Consider the following 25,617-nt stretch of genomic DNA (forward strand, 5'->3'; position numbering starts at 1 on the left):
TATTGTGTCGTAACTTGTCTCAGTTCTCCGTTTTTAACGACTGACAGTTTTTATTTCGTGTGATTTTATCGTGGAACAAGGGACCGATGACCTTAGCAGTCTGGTCCCTTCAATCCCACACCCAACCAACCAATCCTAGCTCATGTCGAAGGCAACAAAGAAGGGTAAAATTTCAATTATAGATACCTAAAACTTGAATTGAACTACTTCTTACTGGCTATTACATCAACTTAGAAGCTTCATCTTTGTTCTACTATGGTGCTTCTAGTGTCTCCGCATACCGCAGCATGCGACATGGCTTTGCAGAGAATAAATGAAACCGTTTCACACAGAAGAGCGCCCAATTTGACAATCTGCCTTTAAGTCGATTCGATAACAAATGACGAAAACGGGCGGATTTCTCAGTTTTTTACTACATATGAACACTTTTAACATTCTCCCGTGCAACGCGGCTGCTGTTCCTCTTTTCATGCAAAATGTTAAGGTCCTAGCTCATGTCCAAGGCACCAAAGTCAGCTAAAAAGTCAATAATCGATAACTAAAACTTGAATTGTACTACTTCTTACTGGCTATTACATCAACTTAGAAGCTTCGTCGGTGTTCTACTATGGTGCTTTTAGTGTCTCCGCATACCGCAACACGCGACATAGCTTTGCAGACGATAAGTACAACCGTTTCAGAGAGAAGAGCGGCCAATGTGACGATCTGGCTTTAAGTCGATTCCATAGCAAATGACGAAAACGGACGGATTTCTCAGGTTTTTACTACATATGAATACTTTTCATATTCTCTCGGGCAACGGGGCTGCTAGTCCTTCTTTCATGCAAATTCTTAAGTTCCTAGCTCATGTCCAAGGCACCAAAGAAGGGTAAAAAGTCAATAATCCATAACTAAAACTTGAGTTGTACTACTTCTTACTGGCTATTATATCAACTTAGAACCTTCATCTGTGTTCTACTATGGTGCTTTTAGTGTCTCCACATACCGCAGCACGCGACATAGCTTTGCAGACGATAAGTACAACCGTTTCAGAGAGAAGAGCGGCCAATATGACGATCTGGCTTTAAGTCGATTCGATAGCAAACGACGAAAACGGACGGATTTCTCAGGTTTTTACTACATATGAATACTCTTCATATTCTCTCGGGCAACGCGGCTGCTAGTCCTCTTTTCATGCAAAATCTTAAGTTCCTAACTCATGTCCAGGCACTAAAGAAGGGTAAAATGTAAATAATCCATAACTAAAACTTGAATTGTACTACTACTTACTGGCTATTACATCTATTTAGAAACTTCATCTGTGTTCTACTATGGTGCTTTTAGTGTCTCCGCATACCGCAGCACGCGACATAGCTTTGCAGACGATAAGTACAACCGTTTCAGAGAGAAGAGTGGCCAATGTGACGATCTTTCTTTAAGTCGATTCGATAACAAATGACGAACACGGACGGATTTCTCAGGTTTTTACTACATATGAACAGTTTTCACATTCTCCCGTGCCACGCGGCTGCTAGTCCTCCTTTCATGCAAAATCTTAAGTTCCTAGCTTTTGTCGAAGGCAACAATGAAGGGTAAAAATTCAATAATAGATACCTAAAACTTGAATTGAACTACTTCTTACTGGCCATTACATCAACTTAGAAGCTTCATCTTCGTTCTACTAAGGTGTTTCTAGTGTATCCGCATACCGCAGCATGCGACATGTCTTTGCAGAGGATAAATGTAACCGTTTCAGACAGAAGGGCGCCCAATGTGACAATCTGCCTTTAAGTCGATTCGATAACAAATGACGAAAACGGACGGATTTCTCAGGTTTTTTCTGCGTACGAACACTTTTCACATTCTCCCGTAAAACGCGGCTGCTAGTCCTCCTTTCATGCCAAATCTTAAGTTCTTAGCTCATGTTCAAGGCACCAAAGAACTGTAAAAAGTCACAATCCATAACTAACACTTGAATTGTACTACTTCTTACTGGCTATTACATGAACTTAGAAGCTTCATCTGTGTTCTACTATGGTGCTTTTAGTGTCTCCGCATACCGCAGCACGCGACATAGCTTTGCAGACGATAAGTACAACCGTTTCAGAGAGAAGAGTGGCCAATGTGACGATCTGGCTTTAAGTCGATTCAATGACAAATGACGAAAACCGGCGGATTTCTCAGGTTTTTACTACATATGAACACTTTTAACATTCTCCCGTGCAACGCGGCTGCTATTCCTCCTTTTCATGCAAAATGTTAAGGTTCTAGCTCATGTCGAAGGCACCAAAGCCAGCTAAAAAGTCAATAATCGATAACTAAAACTTGAACTGTACTACTTCTTACTGGCTATTATATCAACTTAGAACCTTCATCTGTGTTCTACTATGGTGCTTTTAGTGTCTCCACATACCGCAGCACGCGACATAGCTTTGCAGACGATAAGTACAACCGTTTCAGAGAGAAGAGCGGCCAATATGACGATCTGGCTTTAAGTCGATTCGATAGCAAACGACGAAAACGGACGGATTTCTCAGGTTTTTACTACATATGAATACTCTTCATATTCTCTCGGGCAACGCGGCTGCTAGTCCTCTTTTCATGCAAAATCTTAAGTTCCTAACCCATGTCCAGGCACCAAAGAAGGGTAAAATATAAATAATCCATAACTAAAACTTGAATTGTACTACTACTTACTGGCTATTACATCTATTTAGAAACTTCATCTGTGTTCTACTATAGTGTTTTTAGTGTCTCCGCATATCGCAACACGCGACATAGCTTTGCAGACGATAAGTACAACCGTTTCAGACAGAAGAGCGGCCAAAGTGACGATCTGGCTTTAAGTCGATTCGATAACAAATGACGAACACGGACGGATTTCTCAGGTTTTTACTACATATGAACAGTTTTCACATTCTCCCGTGCCACGCGGCTGCTAGTCCTCCTTTCATGTAGAACTTTAAGGTCCTAGACCATTTCCAAGGCACCAAACCCAGCTAAAAAGTCAATAATCGATAGCTAAATCTTGAATTTTACTACTTCTTACTGGCTATTACATCTACTTAGAAGCTTCATCTGTGTTCTACTATGGTGCTTTTAGTGTCTCCGCATAAAGCAGCACGCGACATAGCTTTGCAGACACTTAGTACAAAAGTTTTAGAGAGAAGAGCGGCCAATGTGACGATCTTTCTTTAAGTCGATTCGATAACAAATGACGAAAACGGACGGATTTCTCAGGTTTTTACTACATATGAACACTTTTCACATTCTCCCGGGCTACGCGGCTGCTAGTCCTCGTTTCATGCAAAATCTTAAGTTCTTAGCTCATGTCCAAGGCACCAAAGAACTGTAAAAAGTCATAATCCATAACTAACACTTGAATTGTACTACTTCTTACTGGATATTACATCAACTTAGAAGCTTCATCTGTATTCTACTATAGTGCTTTTAGTGTCTCCACATACCGCAGCACGCGACATAGCATTGCAGACGATAAGTACAACCGATTCAGAGAGACGAGCGGCCAATGTGACGATCTGGCTTTAAGTCGATTCGATAACAAATGACGAACACGGACGGATTTCTCAGGTTTTTACTACATATGAACAGTTTTCACATTCTCCCGTGCCACGCGGCTGCTAGTCCTCCTTTCATGCAAAATCTTATGTTCCTAGCTCATGTCCAAGCACCAAAGGAGGTTGAAAAGTCAATAATCCATAACTAAAACTTGAATTGTACTACTACTTACTGGCTACTACATCAATTTAGAAGCTTCATCTGTGTTCTACTATGGTGTTTTTAGTGTCTCCGCATACCGCAGCACGCGATATAGCTTTGCAGACGATAAGTACAGCCGTTTCAGAGAGAAGAGCGGCCAATGTGACGATCTGGCTTTAAGTCGATTCGATAACAAATGACGAAAGCGGACGGATTTCTCAGGTTTTTACTATATATGAACACTTTTCACATTCTCCCATGCAACTCCGCTGCTGGTCCTCCTTTCATGCAGAACGTTAAGGTCGTAGATCATGTCCAACGCACCAAACCAGCTAAAAAGTCAATAATCGATATCTAAAACTTGAATTGTACTACTTCTTACTGGCTATTACATCAACTTAGAAGCTTCATCTGTGTTCTACTATGGTGCTTCTAGTGTCTCCGCATACCGCAGCACGCGACATAGCATTGCAGACGATAAGTACAACCGTTTCAGAGAGAAGAGCGGCCAATGTGGCGATCTGGCTCTAAGTCGATTCGATAACAAATGACGAACACGGACGGATTTCTCAGGTTTTTACTACATATGAACACTTTTCACATTCTCCCGTGCAACGCGGCTGCGAGTCCTCCTTTCATGCAAAATCTTAAGTTCCTAGCTTTTGTCGAAGGCAACAATGAAGGGTAAAAATTCAATAATAGATACCTAAAACTTGAATTGAACTACTTCTTACTGGCCATTACATCAACTTAGAAGCTTCATCTTCGTTCTACTAAGGTGTTTCTAGTGTATCCGCATAAGCAGCATGCGACATGTCTTTGCAGAGGATAAATGTAACAGTTTCAGACAGAAGAGCGCCCAATGTGACAATCTGCCTTTAAGTCGATTCGATAACAAATGACGAAAACGGACGGATTTCTCAGGTTTTTTCTACATATGAACACTTTTCACATTCTCCCGTAAAACGCGGCTGCTAGTCCACCTTTCATGCCAAATCTTAAGTTCTTAGCTCATGTCCAAGGCACCAAAGAACTGTAAAAAGTCACAATCCATAACTAACACTTGAATTGTACTACTTCTTACTGGATATTACATGAACTTAGAAGCTTCATCTGTGTTCTACTATGGTGCTTTTAGTGTCTCCGCATACCGCAGCACGCGACATAGCTTTGCAGACGATAAGTACAACCGTTTCAGAGAGAAGAGTGGCCAATGTGACGATCTGGCTTTAAGTCGATTCAATAACAAATGACGAAAACCGGCGGATTTCTCAGGTTTTTACTACATATGAACACTTTTAACATTCTCCCGTGCAACGCGGCTGCTATTTCTCCTTTCATGCAAAATGTTAAGGTTCTAGCTCATGTCGAAGGCACCAAAGCCAGCTAAAAAGTCAATAATCGATAACTAAAACTTGAACTGTACTACTTCTTATTGGCTATTACATCAACTTAGAAGCTTCATCTGTGTTCTACTATGGGGCTTTTAGTGTCACCGCATACCGCAACACGCGACATAGCTTTGCAGACGATAAGTACAACCGTTTCAGAGAGAAGAGCGGCCAAAGTGACGATCTGGCTTTAAGTCGATTCCATAGCAAATGACGAAAACGGACGGATTTCTCAGGTTTTTACTACATATGAACACTTTTAATATTCTCTCGGGCAACGCGGCTGCTAGTCCTCCGTTCATGCAAAATCTCAAGTTCCTAGCTCATGTCCAAGGCACCAAAGAAGGGTAAAAAGTCATTAATCCATAACTAAAACTTGAGTTGTACTACTACTTACTGGCTATTAAATCAACTTAGAACCTTCATCTGTGTTCTACTATGGTGCTTTTAGTGTCTCCGCATAAAGCAGCACGCGACATAGCATTGCAGACGATAAGTATAACCGTTACAGAGAGAAGAGCGGCCAATGTGACAATCTGGCTTGAAGTCGATTCGATAGCAAACGACGAAAACGGACGGATTTCTCAGGTTTTTACTACATATGAACACTTTTCATATTCTCTCGGGCAACGCGGGTCCTAGTCCTCTTTTCATGCAAAATCTTAAGTTCCTAATACATGTCCAAGGCACCAAAGAATGGTAAAAAGTCAATAATCCATAACTAAAACTTGAGTTGTACTACTTCTTACTGGCTAGTACATCAACTGAGAAGCTTCATCTGTGTTCTACTATGGGGCTTTTAGTGTCACCGCATACCGCAACACGCGACATAGCTTTGCAGACGATAAGTACAACCGTTTCAGAGAGAAGAGCGGCCAATGTGACGATCTGGCTTTAAGTCGATTCGATAACAAATGACGAACACGGACGGATTTCTCAGGTTTTTACTACATATGAACACGTTTCACATTCTCCCGTGCAACGCAGCAGCTAGTCCTCCTTTCATGCAAAATCTTAAGTTCCTAGCCCATGTCCAAGGCACCAAACCAGCTAAAAAGTCAATAATCGATAAATAAAACTTGAATTGTACTACTTCTTACTGGCTATTACATCAACTTAGAAGCTTCATCTGTGTTCTACTATGGTGCTTTTAGTGTCTCCGCATACCGCAGCACGCGACATAGTTTTGCAGACGATAAGTTCAACCGTTTCAGAGAGAAGAGTGGCCAATGTGACGATCTGGCTTTAAGTCTATTCGATAACAAATGACGAAAACGGACGGAATTCTCAGGTTTTTACTACATATGAACACTTTTCACATTCTCCCGGGCAACGCGGCTGCTAGTCCTCCTTTCATGCTAAATCTTAAGTTCCTAGCTCGTGTCCAAGGCACAAAGAACTGTAAAAAGTCATAATCCATAACTAACACTTGAATTGTACTACTTCTTACTGGCTATTACATCAACTTAGAAGCTTCATCTGTATTCTACTATAGTGCTTTTAGTGTCTCCGCATACCGCAGCACGAGACATAGCTTTGCAGACGATAAGTACAACCGTTTCAGAGAGAAGAGCGGCCAATGTGACGATCTGGCTTTAAGTCGATTCGATAACAAATGACGAACACGGACGGATTTTTCAGGTTTTTACTACATATGAACAGTTTTCACATTCTCCCGTGCCACGCGGCTGCTAGTCCTCCTTTCATGCAAAATCTTAAGTTCCTAGCTGATGTCCAACCACCAAAGAAGTTTGAAAAGTCAATAATCCATTACTAAAACTTGAATTGTACTACTACTTACTGGCTACTACATCAATTTAGAAGCTTCATCTGTGTTCTACTATGGTGTTTTTAGTGTCTCCGCATACCGCAACACGCGACATAGCTTTGCAGACGATAAGTACAACCGTTTCAGAGAGAAGAGTGGCCAATGTGACGATCTGGCTTTAAGTCGATTCGATAACAAATGACGAAAACGGACGGATTTTTAGGTTTTTACTACATATGAACAGTTTTCACATTCTCCCGTGCAACGCGGCCGCTAGTCCTCCTTTCATGCAAAATCTTAAGTTCCTAGCTCATGTCGAAGGCAACAAAGAAGGGTAAAAATTCAATAATAGATACCTAAAACTTGAATTGAACTACTTCTTACTGGCTATTACATCAACTTAGAAGCTTCATCTTTGTTCTACTATGGTGCTTCTAGTGTCTCCGCATACCGCAACATGCGACATGGCTTTGCAGAGCATAAATGTAACCGTTTCAGACAGAAGAGCGCCCAATGTGACAATCTGCCTTTAAGTCGATTCGATAACAAATGACGAAAACGGACGGATTTCTCAGGTTTTTACTACATATGAACACTTTTCATATTCTCTCGGGCAACGCGGCTGCTAGTCCTCCTTTCATGCAAAATCGTAAGTTCCTAGCTCATGTCCAAGGCACCAAAGAAGGGTAAAAAGTCATTAATCCATAACTAAAACTTGAGTTGTACTACTACTTACTGGCTATTATATCAACTTAGAAGCTTCACCTGTGTTCTACTATGGTGCTTTTAGTGTCTCCGCATAAAGCAGCACGCGACATAGCATTGCAGACGATAAGTACAACCGTTTCAGAGAGAAGAGCGGCCAATGTGACAATCTGGCTTTAAGTCGATTTGATAGCAAACGACGAAAACGGACGGATTTCTCAGGTTTTTACTACATATGAACACTTTTCATATTCTCTCGGGCTACGCGGCTGCTAGTCCTCTTTTCATGCAAAATCTTAAGTTCCTAACACATGTCCAAGGCACCAAAGAATGGTAAAAAGTCAATAATCCATAACTAAAACTTGAGTTGTACTACTTCTTACTGGCTATTACATCAACTTAGAAGCTTCATCAGTGTTCTACTATGGTGCTTTTAGTGTCTCCGCATACCGCAGCACGCGACGTAGCTTTGCAGACGATAAGTACTGCCGTTTCAGAGAGAAGAGCGGCCAATGTGACGATCTGGCTTTAAGTCGATTCGATAACAAATGACGAACACGGACGGATTTCTCAGGTTTTTACTACATATGAACACTTTTCACATTCTCCCGTGCAACGCAGCAGCTAGTCCTCCTTTCATGCAAAATCTTAAGTTCCAAGCCCATGTCCAAGGCACCAAAACAGCTAAAAAGTCAATAATCGATAAATAAAACTTGAATTGTACTACTTCTTACTGGCTATTACATCAACTTAGAAGCTTCATCTGTGTTCTACTATGGTGCTTTTAGTGTCTCCGCATACCGCAGCACGCGACATAGCTTTGCAGACGATAAGTTCAACCGTTTCAGAGATAAGAGTGGCCAATGTGACGATCTGGCTTTAAGTCGATTCGATAACAAATGACGAAAACGGACGGATTTCTCAGGTTTTTACTACATATGAACACTTTTCACATTCTCCCGGGCAACGCGGCTGCTAGTCCTCCTTTCATGCTAAATCTTAAGTTCCTAGCTCGTGTCCAAGGCACAAAGAACTGTAAAAAGTCATAATCCATAACTAACACTTGAATTGTACTACTTCTTACTGGCTATTACATCAACTTAGAAGCTTCATCTGTATTCTACTATAGTGCTTTTAGTGTCTCCGCATACCGCAGCACGCGACATAGCTTTGCAGACGATAAGTACAACCGATTCAGAGAGAAGAGCGGCCAATATGACGATCTGGCTTAAGTCGATTCGATAACAAATGACGAACACGGACGGATTTCTCAGGTTTTCACATTCTCCCTTGCCACGCGGCTGCTAGTCCTCCTTTCATGCAAAATCTTAAGTTCCTAGCTCATGTCCAACCACCAAAGAAGTTTGAAAAGTCAATAATCCATTACTAAAACTTGAATTGTACTACTACTTACTGGCTACTACATCAATTTAGAAGCTTCATCTGTGTTCTACTATGGTGTTTTTCGTGTCTCCGCATACCGCAGCACGCGACATAGTTTTGCAGACGATAAGTACAGCCGTTTCAGAGAGAAGAGCGGCCAATATGACGATCTGGCTTTAAGTCGATTCGATAACAAATGACGAAAACCGGAAGATTTCTCAGGTTTTTACTACATATGAACACTTTTAACGTTCTCCCGTGCAACGCGGCCGCTAGTCCTCCTTTCATGCAAAATCTTAAGTTCCTAGCTCATGTCGAAGGCAACAAAGAAGGGTAAAAATTCAATAATAGATACCTAAAACTTGAATTGAACTACTTCTTACTGGCTATTACATCAACTTAGAAGCTTCATCTTTGTTCTACTATGGTGCTTCTAGTGTCTCCGCATACCGCAAAATGCGACATGTCTTTGCAGAGGATAAATGTAACCGTTTCAGACAGAAGAGCTCCCAATGTGACAATCTGAGTTTAAGTCGATTCCATAACAAATGACGAAAACGGGCGTATTTCTCAGGTTTTTACTACATATGAACACTTTTAACATTCTCCCGTGCAACGCGGCTGCTATTCCTCATTTCGTGCAAAATGTTAAGGTCCTAGCTCATGTCCAAGGCACCAAAGCCAGCTAAAAAGTCAATAATCGATAACTAAAACTTGAATTGTACTACTACTTTCTGGCTACTACATCAATTTAGAAGCTTCATCTGTGTTCTACTATGGTGCTTTTAGTGTCTCCGCATACCGCAACACGCGACATAGCTTTGCAGACGATAAGTACAACCGTTTCAGAGAGAAGAGCGGCCAATGTGACGATCTGGCTTTAAGTCGATTCCATAGCAAATGACGAAAACGGACGGTTTTCTCAGGTTTTTACTACATATGAACACTTTTCCTATTCTCTCGGGCAACGCGGCTTCTAGTCCTCCTTTCATGCAATATCTTAAGTTCCTAGCTCATGTCCAAGGCACCAAAGAAGGGTAAAAAGTCATTAATCCATAACTAAAACTTGAGTTGTACTACTACTTACCGGCTATTATATCAACTTAGAACCTTCATCTGTGTTCTACTATGGTGCTTTTAGTGTCTCCGCATACCGCAGCACGCGACATAGCTTTGCAGACGATATGTACAACCGTTTCAGAGAGAAGAGCGGCCAATGTGACGATCTAGCTTTAAGTCGATTCGATAACAAATGACGAACACGGACGGATTTCTCAGGTTTTTACTACATATGAACACTTTCCACATTCTCCCGTGCAACGCAGCAGTTAGTCCTCCTTTCATGCAAAATCTTAAGTTCTTAGCTCATGTCCAAGGCACCAAAGAAGGGTAAAAAGTCATTAATCCATAACTAAAACTTGAGTTGTACTACTACTTACTGGCTATTATATCAACTTAGAACCTTCATCTGTGTTCTACTATGGTGCTTTTAGTGTCTCCGCATACCGCAGCACGCGACATAGCTTTGCAGACGATATGGACAACCGTTTCAGAGAGAAGAGCGGCCAATGTGACGATCTGGCTTTAAGTCGAATCGATGGCAAACGACGAAAATGGACGAATTTCTCAGGTTATTACTACATATGAACTCTTTTCATATTCTCTCGGGCAACGCGGCTGCTAGTCCTCCTTTCATGCAAAATCTTAAGTTCCTAGCTCATGTCCATGGCACCAAAGAAGGGTAAAAAGTCAATAATCCATAACTAAAACAAGAATTGTACTACTTCGTACTGGCTATTACATCAACTTAGAAGCTTCATCAGTGTTCTACTATGGTGCTTCTAGTGTCTCCGCATACCGCAGCACGCGACATAGCTTTGTAGACGATAATTGTAACCGTTTCAGACAGACGAGCGGCCAATGTGACAATCTGGCTTTAAGTCGATTCGATAACAAATGACGAACACGGACGGATTTCTCAGGTTTTTACTACATATGAACAGTTTTCACATTCTCCCGTGCAACGCGGCCGCTAGTCCTCCTTTCATGCAAAATCTTAAGTTCCTAGCTCATGTCGAAGGCAACAAAGAGGGGTAAAAATTCAATAATAGATACCTAAAACTTGAATTGAACTACTTCTTACTGGCTATTACATCAACTTAGAAGCTTCATCTGTGTTCTACTATGGTGCTTTTAGTGTCTCCGCATACCGCAACACGCGACATAGCTTTGCAGACGATAAGTACAACCGTTTCAGAGAGAAGAGCGGCCAATGTGACGATCTGGCTTTAAGTCGATTCCATAGCAAATGACGAAAACGGACGGATTTCTCAGGTTTTTACTACATATGAACACTTTTCCTATTCTCTCGGGCAACGCGGCTTCTAGTCCTCCTTTCATGCAATATCTTAAGTTCCTAGCTCATGTCCAAGGCACCAAAGAAGGGTAAAAAGTCATTAATCCATAACTAAAACTTGAGTTGTACTACCACTTACCGACTATTATATCAACTTAGAACCTTCATCTGTGTTCTACTATGGTGCTTTTAGTGTCTCCGCATACCGCAGCACGCGACATAGCTTTGCAGACGATATGTACAACCGTTTCAGAGAGAAGAGCGGCCAATGTGACGATCTAGCTTTAAGTCGATTTGATAACAAATGACGAACACGGACGGATTTCTCAGGTTTTTACTACATATGAACACTTTCCACATTCTCCCGTGCAACGCAGCAGCTAGTCCTCCTTTCATGCAAAATCTTAAGTTCTTAGCTCATGTCCAAGGCACCAAAGAAGGGTAAAAAGTCATTAATCCATAACTAAAACTTGAGTTGTACTACTACTTACTGGCTATTATATCAACTTAGAACCTTCATCTGTGTTCTACTATGGTGCTTTTAGTGTCTCCGCATACCGCAGCACGCGACATAGCTTTGCAGACGATATGTACAACCGTTTCAGAGAGAAGAGCGGCCAATGTGACGATCTGGCTTTAAGTCGATTCGATGGCAAACGACGAAAACGGACGGATTTCTCAGGTTTTTACTACATATGAACTCTTTTCATATTCTCTCGGGCAACGCGGCTGCTAGTCCTCTTTTCATGCAAAATCTTAAGTTCCTAACTCATGTCCAAGGCACCAAAGAATGGTAAAAGTCAATAATCCATAACTAAAACTTAAGTTGTACTACTTCTTACTGGCTATTACATCAACTTAGAAGCTTCATCTGTGTTCTACTATGGTGCTTTTAGTGTCTCCGCATACCGCAGCACGCGACATAGCTTTGCAGACGATAAGTACAGCCGTTTCAGAGAGAAGAGCGGCCAATGTGACGAATTAGCTTTAAGTCGATTCGATAACAAATGACGAACACGGACGGATTTCTCAGGTTTTTACTACATATGAACACTTTCCACATTCTCCCGTGCAACGCAGCAGCTAGTCCTCCTTTCATGCAAAATCTTAAGTTCCTAGCTCATGTCCAAGGCACCAAAGAAGGGTAAAAAGTCAATAATCCATAACTAAAACTTGAGTTGTACTACTTCTTACTGGCTATTATATCAACTTAGAACCTTCATCTGTGTTCTACTATGGTGCTTTTAGTGTCTCCACATACCGAAGCACGCGACATAGCTTTGCAGACGATAAGTACAACCGTTTCAGAGAGAAGAGCGGCCAATGTGACGATCTGGTTTTAAGTCGATTCGATAACAAATGACGAAAACGGACGGATTTTTAGGTTTTTACTACATATGAACACTTTTCATATTCTCTAGGGCAACGCGGCTGCTAGTCCTCCTTTCATGCAAAATCTTAAGTTCCTCGCTCATGTCCAAGGCACCAAAGAAGGGTAAAAAGTCAATAATCCATAACTAAAACAAGAATTGTACTACTTCGTACTGGCTATTACATCAACTTAGAAGCTTCATCAGTGTTCTACTATGGTGCTTCTAGTGTCTCCGCTTACCGCAGCACGCGACATAGCTTTGTAGACGATAATTGTAACCGTTTCAGACAGACGAGCGGCCAATGTGTCAATCTGGCTTTAAGTCGATTCGATAACAAATGACGAACACGGACGGATTTCTCAGGTTTTTACTACATATGAACACTTTTCACATTCTCCCGTGCAACTCGGCTGCTAGTCCTCCTTTCATGCAAAATGTTAAGGTCCTAGCTCATGTCCAAGGCACCAAAGCCAGCTAAAAAGTCAATAATCGATAACTAAAACTTGAACTGTACTACTTCTTACTGGCTATTACATCAACTTAGAAGCTTCATCTGTGTTCTACTATGGTGTTTTTAGTGTCTCCGCATACCGTAGCATGCGACGTAGCTTTGCAGACGATAAGTACAGCCGTTTCAGAGAGAAGAGCGGCCAATGTGACGATCTGGCTTTAAGTCGATTCGATAACAAATGACGAAAACCGGCGGATTTCTCAGGTTTTTACTACATATGAACACTTTTCACATTCTCCCGTGCAACGCCGCTGCTATTCCTTTCATGCAAAATGTTAAGGTTCTAGCTCATGTCCAAGGCACCAAAGCCAGCTAAAAAGTCGATAATCGATAACTAAAACTTGAACTGTACTACTTGTTATTGGCTACTACATCAACTTAGAAGCTTCATCTGTGTTCTACTATGGGGCTTTTAGTGTCTCCGCATACCGCAACACGCGACATAGCTCTGCAGACGATAAGTACAACCGTTTCAGAGAGAAGAGCGGCCAATGTGACGATCTGGCTTTAAGTCGATTCGATAACGAATGACGAAAACGGACGGATTTTTAGGTTTTTACTACATATGAACAGTTTTCACATTCTCCCGTGCAACGCGGCCGCTAGTCCTCCTCTCATGCAAAATCTTAAGTTCCTAGCTCATGTCGAAGGCAACAAAGAAGGGTAAAAATTCAATAATAGATACGTAAAACTTGAATTGAACTACTTCTTACTGGCTATTACATCAACTTAGAAGCTTCAACTTTGTTCTACTATGGTGCTTCTAGTGTCTCCGCATACCGCAGCACGCGACATAGCTTTGCAGTCGATAAGTTCAACCGTTTCAGAGAGAAGAGTGGCCAATGTGACGATCTGGCTTTAAGTCGATTCGATAACAAATGACGAAAACGGACGGATTTCTCAGGTTTTTACTACATATGAACACTTTTCACATTCTCCCGGGCAACGCGGCTGCTAGTCCTCCTTTCATGCAAAATCTTAAGTTCCTAGCTCATGTCGAAGGCAACAAAGAAGAGTAAGAATTCAATAATAGATACCTAAAACTTGAATTGAACTACTTCTTACTGGCTATTACATCAACTTAGAAGCTTCATCTTTGTTCTACTATGGTGCTTCTAGTGTCTCCGCATACCGCAACATGCGACATGGCTTTGCAGAGTATAAATGTAACCGTTTCAGACAGAAGAGCTCCCAATGTGACAATCTGAGTTTAAGTCGATTCCATAACAAATGACGAAAACGGGCGGATTTCTCAGGTTTTTACTACATATGAACACTTTTAAAATTCTCCCGTGCAACGCGGCTGCTATTCCTCTTTTCGTGCAAAATGTTAAGGTCCTAGCTCATGTCCAAGGCACCAAAGCCAGCTAAAAAGTCAATCATCGATAACTAAAACTTGAATTGTACTACTACTTACTGGCTACTACATCAATTTAGAAGCTTCATCTGTGTTCTACTATGGTGCTTTTAGTGTCTCCGCATACCGCAACACGCGACATAGCTTTGCAGACGATAAGTACAACCGTTTCAGAGAGAAGAGCGGCCAATGTGACGATCTGGCTTTAAGTCGATTCCATAGCAAATGACGAAAACGGACGGATTTCTCAGGTTTTTACTACATATGAACACTTTTCCTATTCTCTCGGGCAACGCGGCTGCTAGTCCTCCTTTCATGCAAAATCTTAAGTTCCTAGCTCATTTCCAAGGCACCAAAGAAGGGTAAAAAGTCATTAATCCATAACTAAAACTTGAGTTGTACTACTACTTACTGGCTATTATATCAACGTAGAACCTTCATCTGTGTTCTACTATGGTGCTTTTAGTGTCTCCGCATACCGCAGCACGCGACATAGCTTTGCAGACGATATGTACAACCGTTTCAGAGAGAAGAGCGGCCAATGTGACGATCTAGCTTTAAGTCGATTCGATAACAAATGACGAACACGGACGGATTTCTCAGGTTCTTACTACATATGAACACTTTCCACATTTTCCCGTGTAACGCAGCAGCTAGTCCTCCTTTCATGCAAAATCTTAAGTTCCTAGCTCATGTCCAAGGCACCAAAGAAGGGAAAAAAGTCAATAATCCATAACTAAAACTTGAGTTGTACTACTACTAACTGGCTATTATATCAACTTAGAACCTTCATCTGTGTTCTACTATGGTGCTTTTAGTGTCTCCACATACCGAAGCACGCGACATAGCTTTGCAGACGATAAGTACAACCGTTTCAGAGAGAAGAGCGGGCAATGTGACGATCTGGTTTTAAGTCGATTCGATAACAAATGACGAAAACGGACGGATTTTTAGGTTTTTACTACATATGAACACTTTTCATATTCTCTAGGGCAACGCGGCTGCTAGTCCTCCTTTCATGCAAAATCTTAAGTTCCTCGCTCATGTCCAAGGCACCAAAGAAGGGTAAAAAGTCAATAATCCATAACTAAAACAAGAAATGTACTACTTCGTACTGGCTATTACATCAACTTAGAAGCTTCATCAGTGTTCTACTATGGTGCTTCTAGTGTCTCCGCTTACCGCAGCACGCGACATAGCTTTGTAGACGATAATTGTAACCGTTTCAGACAGACGAGCGGCCAATGTGGCAATCTGGCTTTAAGTCGATTCGATAACAAATGACGAACACGGACGGATTTCTCAGGTTTTTACTACATATGAACACTTTTCACATTCTCCCGTGCAACTCGGCTGCTAGTCCTCCTTTCATGCAAAATGTTAAGGTCCTAGCTCATGTCCAAGGCACCAAAGCCAGCTAAAAAGTCAATAATCGATAACTAAAACTTGAACTGTACTACTTCTTACTGGCTATTACATCAACTTAGAAGCTTCATCTGTGTTCTACTATGGTGTTTTTAGTGTCTCCGCATACCGTAGCATGCGACGTAGCTTTGCAGACGATAAGTACAGCCGTTTCAGAGAGAAGAGCGGCCAATGTGACGATCTGGCTTTAAGTCGATTCGATAACAAATGACGAAAACCGGCGGATTTCTCAGGTTTTTACTACATATGAACACTTTTAACATTCTCCCGTGCAACGCCGCTGCTATTCCTTTCATGCAAAATGTTAAGGTTCTAGCTCATGTCCAAGGCACCAAAGCCAGCTAAAAAGTCAATAATCGATAACTAAAACTTGAACTGTACTACTTGTTATTGGCTATTACATCAACTTAGAAGCTTCATCTGTGTTCTACTATGGGGCTTTTAGTGTCTCCGCATACCGCAACACGCGACATAGCTCTGCAGACGATAAGTACAACCGTTTCAGAGAGAAGAGCGGCCAATGTGACGATCTGGCTTTAAGTCGATTCGATAACGAATGACGAAAACGGACGGATTTTTATGTTTTTACTACATATGAACAGTTTTCACATTCTCCCGTGCAACGCGGCCGCTAGTCCTCCTCTCATGCAAAATCTTAAGTTCCTAGCTCATGTCGAAGGCAACAAAGAAGGGTAAAAATTCAATAATAGATACGTAAAACTTGAATTGAACTACTTCTTACTGGCTATTACATCAACTTAGAAGCTTCAACTTTGTTCTACTATGGTGCTTCTAGTGTCTCCGCATACCGCAACATGCGACATGGCTTTGCAGAGGATAAATGTAACCGTTTCAGACAGAAGAGCGCCCAATGTGACAATCTGCCTTTAAGTCGATACGATAACAAATGACGAAAACGGGCGGATTTCTCAGGTTTTTACTACATATGAACACTTTTAACATTCTCCCGTGCAACGCGGCTGCTATTCCTCTTTTCATGCAAAATATTAAGGTCCTAGCTCATGTCCAAGGCACCAAAGCCAGCTAAAAAGTCAATAATCGATAACTAAAACTTGAATTGTACTACTTCTTACTGGCTATTACATCAACTTAGAAGTTTCATCTGTGTTCTACTATGGTGCTTTTAGTGTCTTTGCATACCGCAACACGCGACATAGCTTTGCAGACGATAAGTACAACCGTTTCAGAGAGAAGAGCGGCCAAAGTGACGATCAGGCTTTAAGTCGATTCCATAGCAAATGACGAAAACGGACGGATTTCTCAGGTTTTTACTACATATGAACACTTTTCATATTCTCTCGGGCAACGCGGCTGCTAGTCCTAATTTCATGCAAAATCTTAAGTTCCTAGCTCATGTCCAAGGCACCAAAGAAGGGTAAAAAGTCATTAATCCATAAATAAAACTTGAGTTGTACTACTACTTACTGGCTGTTATATCAACTTAGAAGCTTCACCTGTGTTCTACTATGGTGCCTTTAGTGTCTCCACATAAAGCAGCACGCGACATAGCATTGCAGACGATAAGTACAACCGTTTCAGAGAGAAGAGCGGCCAATGTGACGATCTGGCTTTAAGTCGATTCGATAACAAATGACGAACGCGGACGGATTTCTCAGGTTTTTACTACATATGAACACTTTTCACATTCTCCCGTGCAACGCAGCAGCTAGACCTCCTTTCATGCAAAATCTTAAGTTCGTAGCCCATGTCCAAGGCACCAAACCAGCTAAAAAGTCAATAATCGATAAATAAAACTTGAATTGTACTACTTCTTACTGGCTATTACATCAACTTAGAAGCTTCATCTGTGTTCTACTATGGTGCTTTTAGTGTCTCCGCATACCGCAGCACGCGACATAGCTTTGCAGTCGATAAGTTCAACCGCTTCAGAGAGAAGAGTGGCCAATGTGACGATCTGGCTTTAAGTCGATTCGATAACAAATGACGAAAACGGACGGATTTCTCAGGTTTTTACTACATATGAACACTTTTCACATTCTCCCGGGCAACGCGGCTGCTAGTCCTCCTTTCATGCTAAATCTTAAGTTCCTAGCTCGTGTCCAAGGCACAAAGAACTGTAAAAAGTCATAATCCATAACTAACACTTGAATTGTACTACTTCTTACTGGATATTACATCAACTTAGAAGCTTCATCTGTATTCTACTATAGTGCTTTTAGTGTCTCCGAATACCGCAGCACGCGACATAGCTTTGCAGACGATAAGTACAACCGATTCAGAGAGAAGAGCGGCCAATATGACGATCTGGCTTTAAGTCGATTCGATAACAAATGACGAAAACCGGAAGATTTCTCAGGTTTTTACTACATATGAACACTTTTAACATTCTCCCGTGCAACGCGGCTGCTATTCCTCCATTCATGCAAAATGTTAAGGTCCTAGCTCATGTCCAAGGCACCAAAGCCAGCTAAAAAGTCAATAATCGATAACTAAAACTTGAACTGCACTACTTCTTACTGTCTATTACATCAACTTAGAAGCTTCATCTGTGTTCTACTATGGGACTTTTAGTGTCTCCGCATACCGCAACACGCGACATAGCTTTGCAGACGATAAGTACAACCGTTTCAGCGAGAAGAGCGGCTAATGTGACGATCTGGCTTTAAGTCGATTCGATAACAAATGACGAACACGGACGGATTTCGCAGGTTTTTACTACATAGGAACAGTTTTCACTTTCTCCCGTGCAACGCGGCCGCTAGTCCTCCTTTCATGCAAAATCTTAAGTTCCTAGCTCATGTCGAAGGCAACAAAGAAGGGTAAAAATTCAATAATAGATACCTAAAACTTGAATTGAACTACTTCTTACTGGCTATTACATCAACTTAGAAGCTTCATCTTTGTTCTACTATGGTGCTTCTAGTGTCTCCGCATACCGCAACATGCGACATGGCTTTGCAGAGTATAAATGTAACCGTTTCAGACAGAAGAGCTCCCAATGTGACAATCTGAGTTTAAGTCGATTCCATAACAAATGACGAAAACGGGCGGATTTCTCAGGTTTTTACTACATATGAACACTTTTAACATTCTCCCGTGCAACGTGGCTGCTATTCCTCTTTTCGTGCAAAATGTTAAGGTCCTAGCTCATGTCCAAGGCACCAAAGCCAGCTAAAAAGTCAATCATCGATAACTAAAACTTGAATTGTACTACTACTTACTGGCTACTACATCAATTTAGAAGTTTCATCTGTGTTCTACTATGGTGCTTTTAGTGTCTCCGCATACCGCAACACGCGACATAGCTTTGCAGACGATAAGTACAACCGTTTCAGAGAGAAGAGCGGCCAATGTGACGATCTGGCTTTAAGTCGATTCCATAGCAAATGACGAAAACGGACGGATTTCTCAGGTTTTTACTACATATGAACACTTTTCCTATTCTCTCGGGCAACGCGGCTGGTAGTCCTCCTTTCATGCAAAATCTTAAGTACCTAGCTCATTTCCAAGGCACCAAAGAAGGGTAAAAAGTCATTAATCCATAACTAAAACTTGAGTTGTACTACTACTTACTGGCTATTATATCAACGTAGAACCTTCATCTGTGTTCTACTATGGTGCTTTTAGTGTCTCCGCATACCGCAGCACGCGACATAGCTTTGCAGACGATATGTACAACCGTTTCAGAGAGAAGAGCGGCCAATGTGACGATCTAGCTTTAAATCGATTCGATAACAAATGACGAACGCGGACGGATTTCTCAGGTTTTTACTACATATGAACACTTTTCACATTCTCCCGTGCAACGCAGCAGCTAGACCTCCTTTCATGCAAAATCTTAAGTTCGTAGCCCATGTCCAAGGCACCAAACCAGCTAAAAAGTCAATAATCGATAAATAAAACTTGAATTGTACTACTTCTTACTGGCTATTACATCAACTTAGAAGCTTCATCTGTGTTCTACTATGGTGCTTTTAGTGTCTCCGCATACCGCAGCACGCGACATAGCTTTGCAGTCGATAAGTTCAACCGCTTCAGAGAGAAGAGTGGCCAATGTGACGATCTGGCTTTAAGTCGATTCGATAACAAATGACGAAAACGGACGGATTTCTCAGGTTTTTACTACATATGAACACTTTTCACATTCTCCCGGGCAACGCGGCTGCTAGTCCTCCTTTCATGCTAAATCTTAAGTTCCTAGCTCGTGTCCAAGGCACAAAGAACTGTAAAAAGTCATAATCCATAACTAACACTTGAATTGTACTACTTCTTACTGGATATTACATCAACTTAGAAGCTTCATCTGTATTCTACTATAGTGCTTTTAGTGTCTCCGAATACCGCAGCACGCGACATAGCTTTGCAGACGATAAGTACAACCGATTCAGAGAGAAGAGCGGCCAATATGACGATCTGGCTTTAAGTCGATTCGATAACAAATGACGAAAACCGGAAGATTTCTCAGGTTTTTACTACATATGAACACTTTTAACATTCTCCCGTGCAACGCGGCTGCTATTCCTCCATTCATGCAAAATGTTAAGGTCCTAGCTCATGTCCAAGGCACCAAAGCCAGCTAAAAAGTCAATAATCGATAACTAAAACTTGAACTGCACTACTTCTTACTGTCTATTACATCAACTTAGAAGCTTCATCTGTGTTCTACTATGGGACTTTTAGTGTCTCCGCATACCGCAACACGCGACATAGCTTTGCAGACGATAAGTACAACCGTTTCAGCGAGAAGAGCGGCTAATGTGACGATCTGGCTTTAAGTCGATTCGATAACAAATGACGAACACGGACGGATTTCGCAGGTTTTTACTACATAGGAACAGTTTTCACTTTCTCCCGTGCAACGCGGCCGCTAGTCCTCCTTTCATGCAAAATCTTAAGTTCCTAGCTCATGTCGAAGGCAACAAAGAAGGGTAAAAATTCAATAATAGATACCTAAAACTTGAATTGAACTACTTCTTACTGGCTATTACATCAACTTAGAAGCTTCATCTTTGTTCTACTATGGTGCTTCTAGTGTCTCCGCATACCGCAACATGCGACATGGCTTTGCAGAGTATAAATGTAACCGTTTCAGACAGAAGAGCTCCCAATGTGACAATCTGAGTTTAAGTCGATTCCATAACAAATGACGAAAACGGGCGGATTTCTCAGGTTTTTACTACATATGAACACTTTTAACATTCTCCCGTGCAACGTGGCTGCTATTCCTCTTTTCGTGCAAAATGTTAAGGTCCTAGCTCATGTCCAAGGCACCAAAGCCAGCTAAAAAGTCAATCATCGATAACTAAAACTTGAATTGTACTACTACTTACTGGCTACTACATCAATTTAGAAGTTTCATCTGTGTTCTACTATGGTGCTTTTAGTGTCTCCGCATACCGCAACACGCGACATAGCTTTGCAGACGATAAGTACAACCGTTTCAGAGAGAAGAGCGGCCAATGTGACGATCTGGCTTTAAGTCGATTCCATAGCAAATGACGAAAACGGACGGATTTCTCAGGTTTTTACTACATATGAACACTTTTCCTATTCTCTCGGGCAACGCGGCTGCTAGTCCTCCTTTCATGCAAAATCTTAAGTACCTAGCTCATTTCCAAGGCACCAAAGAAGGGTAAAAAGTCATTAATCCATAACTAAAACTTGAGTTGTACTACTACTTACTGGCTATTATATCAACGTAGAACCTTCATCTGTGTTCTACTATGGTGCTTTTAGTGTCTCCGCATACCGCAGCACGCGACATAGCTTTGCAGACGATATGTACAACCGTTTCAGAGAGAAGAGCGGCCAATGTGACGATCTAGCTTTAAATCGATTCGATAACAAATGACGAACACGGACGGATTTCTCAGGTTTTTACTACATATGAACACTTTCCACATTTTCCCGTGTAACGCAGCAGCTAGTCCTCCTTTCATGCAAAATCTTAAGTTCCTAGCTCATGTCCAAGGCACCAAAGAAGGGAAGAAAGTCAATAATCCATAACTAAAACTTGAGTTGTACTACTTCTAACTGGCTATTATATCAACTTAGAACCTTCATCTGTGTTCTACTATGGTGCTTTTAGTGTCTCCACATACCGAAGCACGCGACATAGCTTTGCAGACGACAAGTACAACCGTTTCAGAGAGAAGAGCGGCCAATGTGACGATCTGGTCTTAAGCCGATTCGATAACAAATGACGAAAACGGACGGATTTTTAGGTTTTTACTACATATGAACACTTTTCATATTCTCTAGGGCAACGCGGCTGCTAGTCCTCCTTTCATGCAAAATCTTAAGTTCCTAGCTCATGTCCAAGGCACCAAAGAAGGGTAAAAAGTCAATAATCCATAACTAAAACAAGAATTGTTCTACTTCTTACTGGCTATTACATCAACTTAGAAGCTTCATCAGTGTTCTACTATGGTGCTTCTAGTGTCTCCGCATACCGCAGCACGCGACATAGCTTTGTAGACGATAAATGTAACCGTTTCAGACAGACGAGCGGCCAATGTGACAACTTGGCTTTAAGTCGATTCGATAACAAATGACGAACACGGACGGATTTCTCAGGTTTTTACTACATATGAACAGTTTTCACATTCTCCCGTGCCACGCTGCTGCTAGTCCTCCTTTCATGCAAAATGTTAAGGTCCTAGCTCATGTCCAAGGCACCAAAGCCAGCTAAAAAGTCAATAATCGATAACTAAAACTTGAACTGTACTACTTCTTACTGGCTATTACATCAACTTAGAAGCTTCATCTGTGTTCTACTATGGTGTTTTTAGTGTCTCCGCATACCGCAGCACGCGACGTAGCTTTGCAGACGATAAGTACAGCCGTTTCAGAGAGAAGAGCGGCCAATGTGACGATCTGGCTAAAAGTCGATTCGATAACAAATGACGAAAACCGGCGGATTTCTCAGGTTTTTACTACATATGAACACTTTTAACATTCTCCCGTGCAACGCGGCTGCTATTCCTCCTTTCATGCAAAATGTTAAGTTCCTAGCTCATGTCGAAGGCAACAAAGAAGGGTAAAAATTCAATAATAGATACCTAAAACTTGAATTGAACTACTTCTTACTGGCTATTACATCAACTTAGAAGCTTCATCTGTGTTCTACTATGGTGTTTTTAGTGTCTCCGCATACCGCAACACGCGACATAGCTTTGCAGACGATAAGTACAACCGTTTCAGAGAGAAGAGCGGCCAAGGTGACGATCTGGCTTTAAGGCGATTCCATAGCAAATGACGATAACGGACGGATTTCTCAGGTTTTTACTACATATGAACACTTTTCATATTCTCTCGGGCAACGCGGCTGCTAGTCCTCCTTTCATGCAAAATCTTAAGTTCCTAGCTCATGTCCAAGGCACCAAAGAAGGGTAAAAAGTCATTAATCCATAACTAAAACTTGAGTTGTACTACTACTTACTGGCTATTATATCAACTTAGAAGCTTCATCTGTGTTCTACTATGGTGCTTTTAGTGTCTCCGCATAAAGCAGCACGCGACATAGCATTGCAGACGATAAGTACAACCGTTTCAGAGAGAAGAGCGGCCAATGTGACAATCTGGCTTTAAGTCGATTCGATAGCAAACGACGAAATCGGACGGATTTCTCGGGTTTTTACTACATATGAACACTTTTCATATTCTCTCGGGCAACGCGGCTGCTAGTCCTCTTTTCATGCAAAATCTTAAGTTCCTAACACATGTCCAAGGCACCAAAGAATGGTAAAAAGTCAATAATCCATAACTAAATCTTGAGTTGTACTACTTCTTACTGGCTATTACATCAACGTAGAAGCTTCATCTGTGTTCTACTATGGTGCGTCTAGTGTCTCCGCATACCGCAGCACGCGACATAGCTTTGCAGACGATAAGTACTGCCGTTTCAGAGAGAAGAGCGGCCAATGTGACGATCTGGCTTTAAGTCGATTCGATAACAAATGACGAACACGGACGGATTTCTCAGGTTATTACTACATATGAACACTTTTCACATTCTCCCGTGCAACGCAGCAGCTAGTCCTCCTTTCATGCAAAATCTTAAGTTCCTAGCCCATGTCCAAGGCACCAAATCAGCTAAAAATTCAATAATCGATAAATAAAACTTGAATTGTACTACTTCTTACTGGCTATTACATCAACTTAGAAGCTTCATCTGTGTTCTACTATGGTGCTTTTACTGTCTCCGCATGCCGCAGCACGCGACATAGCTTTGCAGACGATAAGTTCAACCGTTTCAGAGAGAAGAGTGGCCAATGTGACGATCTGGCTTTAAGTCGATTCGATAACAAATGACGAAAACGGACGGATTTCTCAGGTTTTTACTACATATGAAGACTTTTCACATTCTCCCGGGCAACACGGCTGCTAGTCCTCCTTTCATGCTAAATCTTAAGTTCCTAGCTCGTGTCCAAGGCACAAAGAACTGTAAAAAGTCATAATCCATAACTAACACTTGAATTGTACTACTTCTTACTGGCTATTACATCAACTTAGAAGCTTCATCTGTATTCTACTATAGTGCTTTTAGTGTCTCCGCATACCGCAGCACGCGACATAGCTTTGCAGACGATAAGTACAACCGATTCAGAGAGAAGAGCGGCCAATGTGACGATCTGGCTTTAAGTCGATTCGATAACAAATGACGAACACGGACGGATTTCTCAGGTTTTTACTACATATGAACAGTTTTCACATTCTCCCGTGCCACGCGGCTGCTAGTCCTCCTTTCATGCAAAATCTTAAGTTCCTAGCTCATGTCCAAGCACCAAAGAAGTTTGAAAAGTCAATAATCCATAACTAAAACTTGAATTGTACTACTACTTACTGGCTACTACATCAATTTAGAAGCTTCATCTGTGTTCTACTATGGTGTTTTTAGTGTCTCCTCATACCGCAGCACGCGACATAGTTTGGCAGACGATACGTACAGCCGTTTCAGAGAGAAGAGCGGCCAATATGACGATCTGGCTTTAAGTCGATTCGATAACAAATGACGAAAACCGGAAGATTTCTCAGGTTTTTACTACATATGAACCCTTTTAACATTCTCCCGTGCAACGCGGCTGCTAGTCCTCCTTTCATGCAAAATGTTAAGGTCCTAGCTCATGTCCAAGGCACCAAAGCCAGCAAAAAGTCAATAATCGATAACTAAAACTTGAACTGCACTACTTCTTACTGGCTATTACATCAACTTAGAAGCTTCATCTGTGTTCTACTATGGGGCTTTTAGTGTCTCCACATACCGAAGCACGCGACATAGCTTTGCAGACGATAAGTACAACAGTTTCAGAGAGAAGAGCGGCCAATGTGACTATCTGGTTTTAAGTCGATTCGATAACAAATGACGAAAACGGACGGATATTTAGGTTTTTACTACATATGAACACTTTTCATATTCTCTCGGGCAAGGCGGCTGCTAGTCCTCCTTTCATGCAAAATCTTAAGTTCGTAGCTCATGTCCAAGGCACCAAAGAAGGGTAAAAAGTCAATAATCCATAACTAAAACAAGAATTGTACTACTTCTTACTGGCTATTACATCAACTTAGAAGCTTCATCAGTGTTCTACTATGGTGCTTCTAGTGTCCCCGCATACCGCAGCACGCGACATAGCTTTGTAGACGATAAATGTAACCGTTTCAGACAGAC

The sequence above is a fragment of the Schistocerca gregaria genome, unplaced genomic scaffold (assembly GCF_023897955.1).
Source record: "Schistocerca gregaria isolate iqSchGreg1 unplaced genomic scaffold, iqSchGreg1.2 ptg000317l, whole genome shotgun sequence".
Lineage (NCBI taxonomy): Eukaryota > Metazoa > Arthropoda > Insecta > Orthoptera > Acrididae > Schistocerca > Schistocerca gregaria.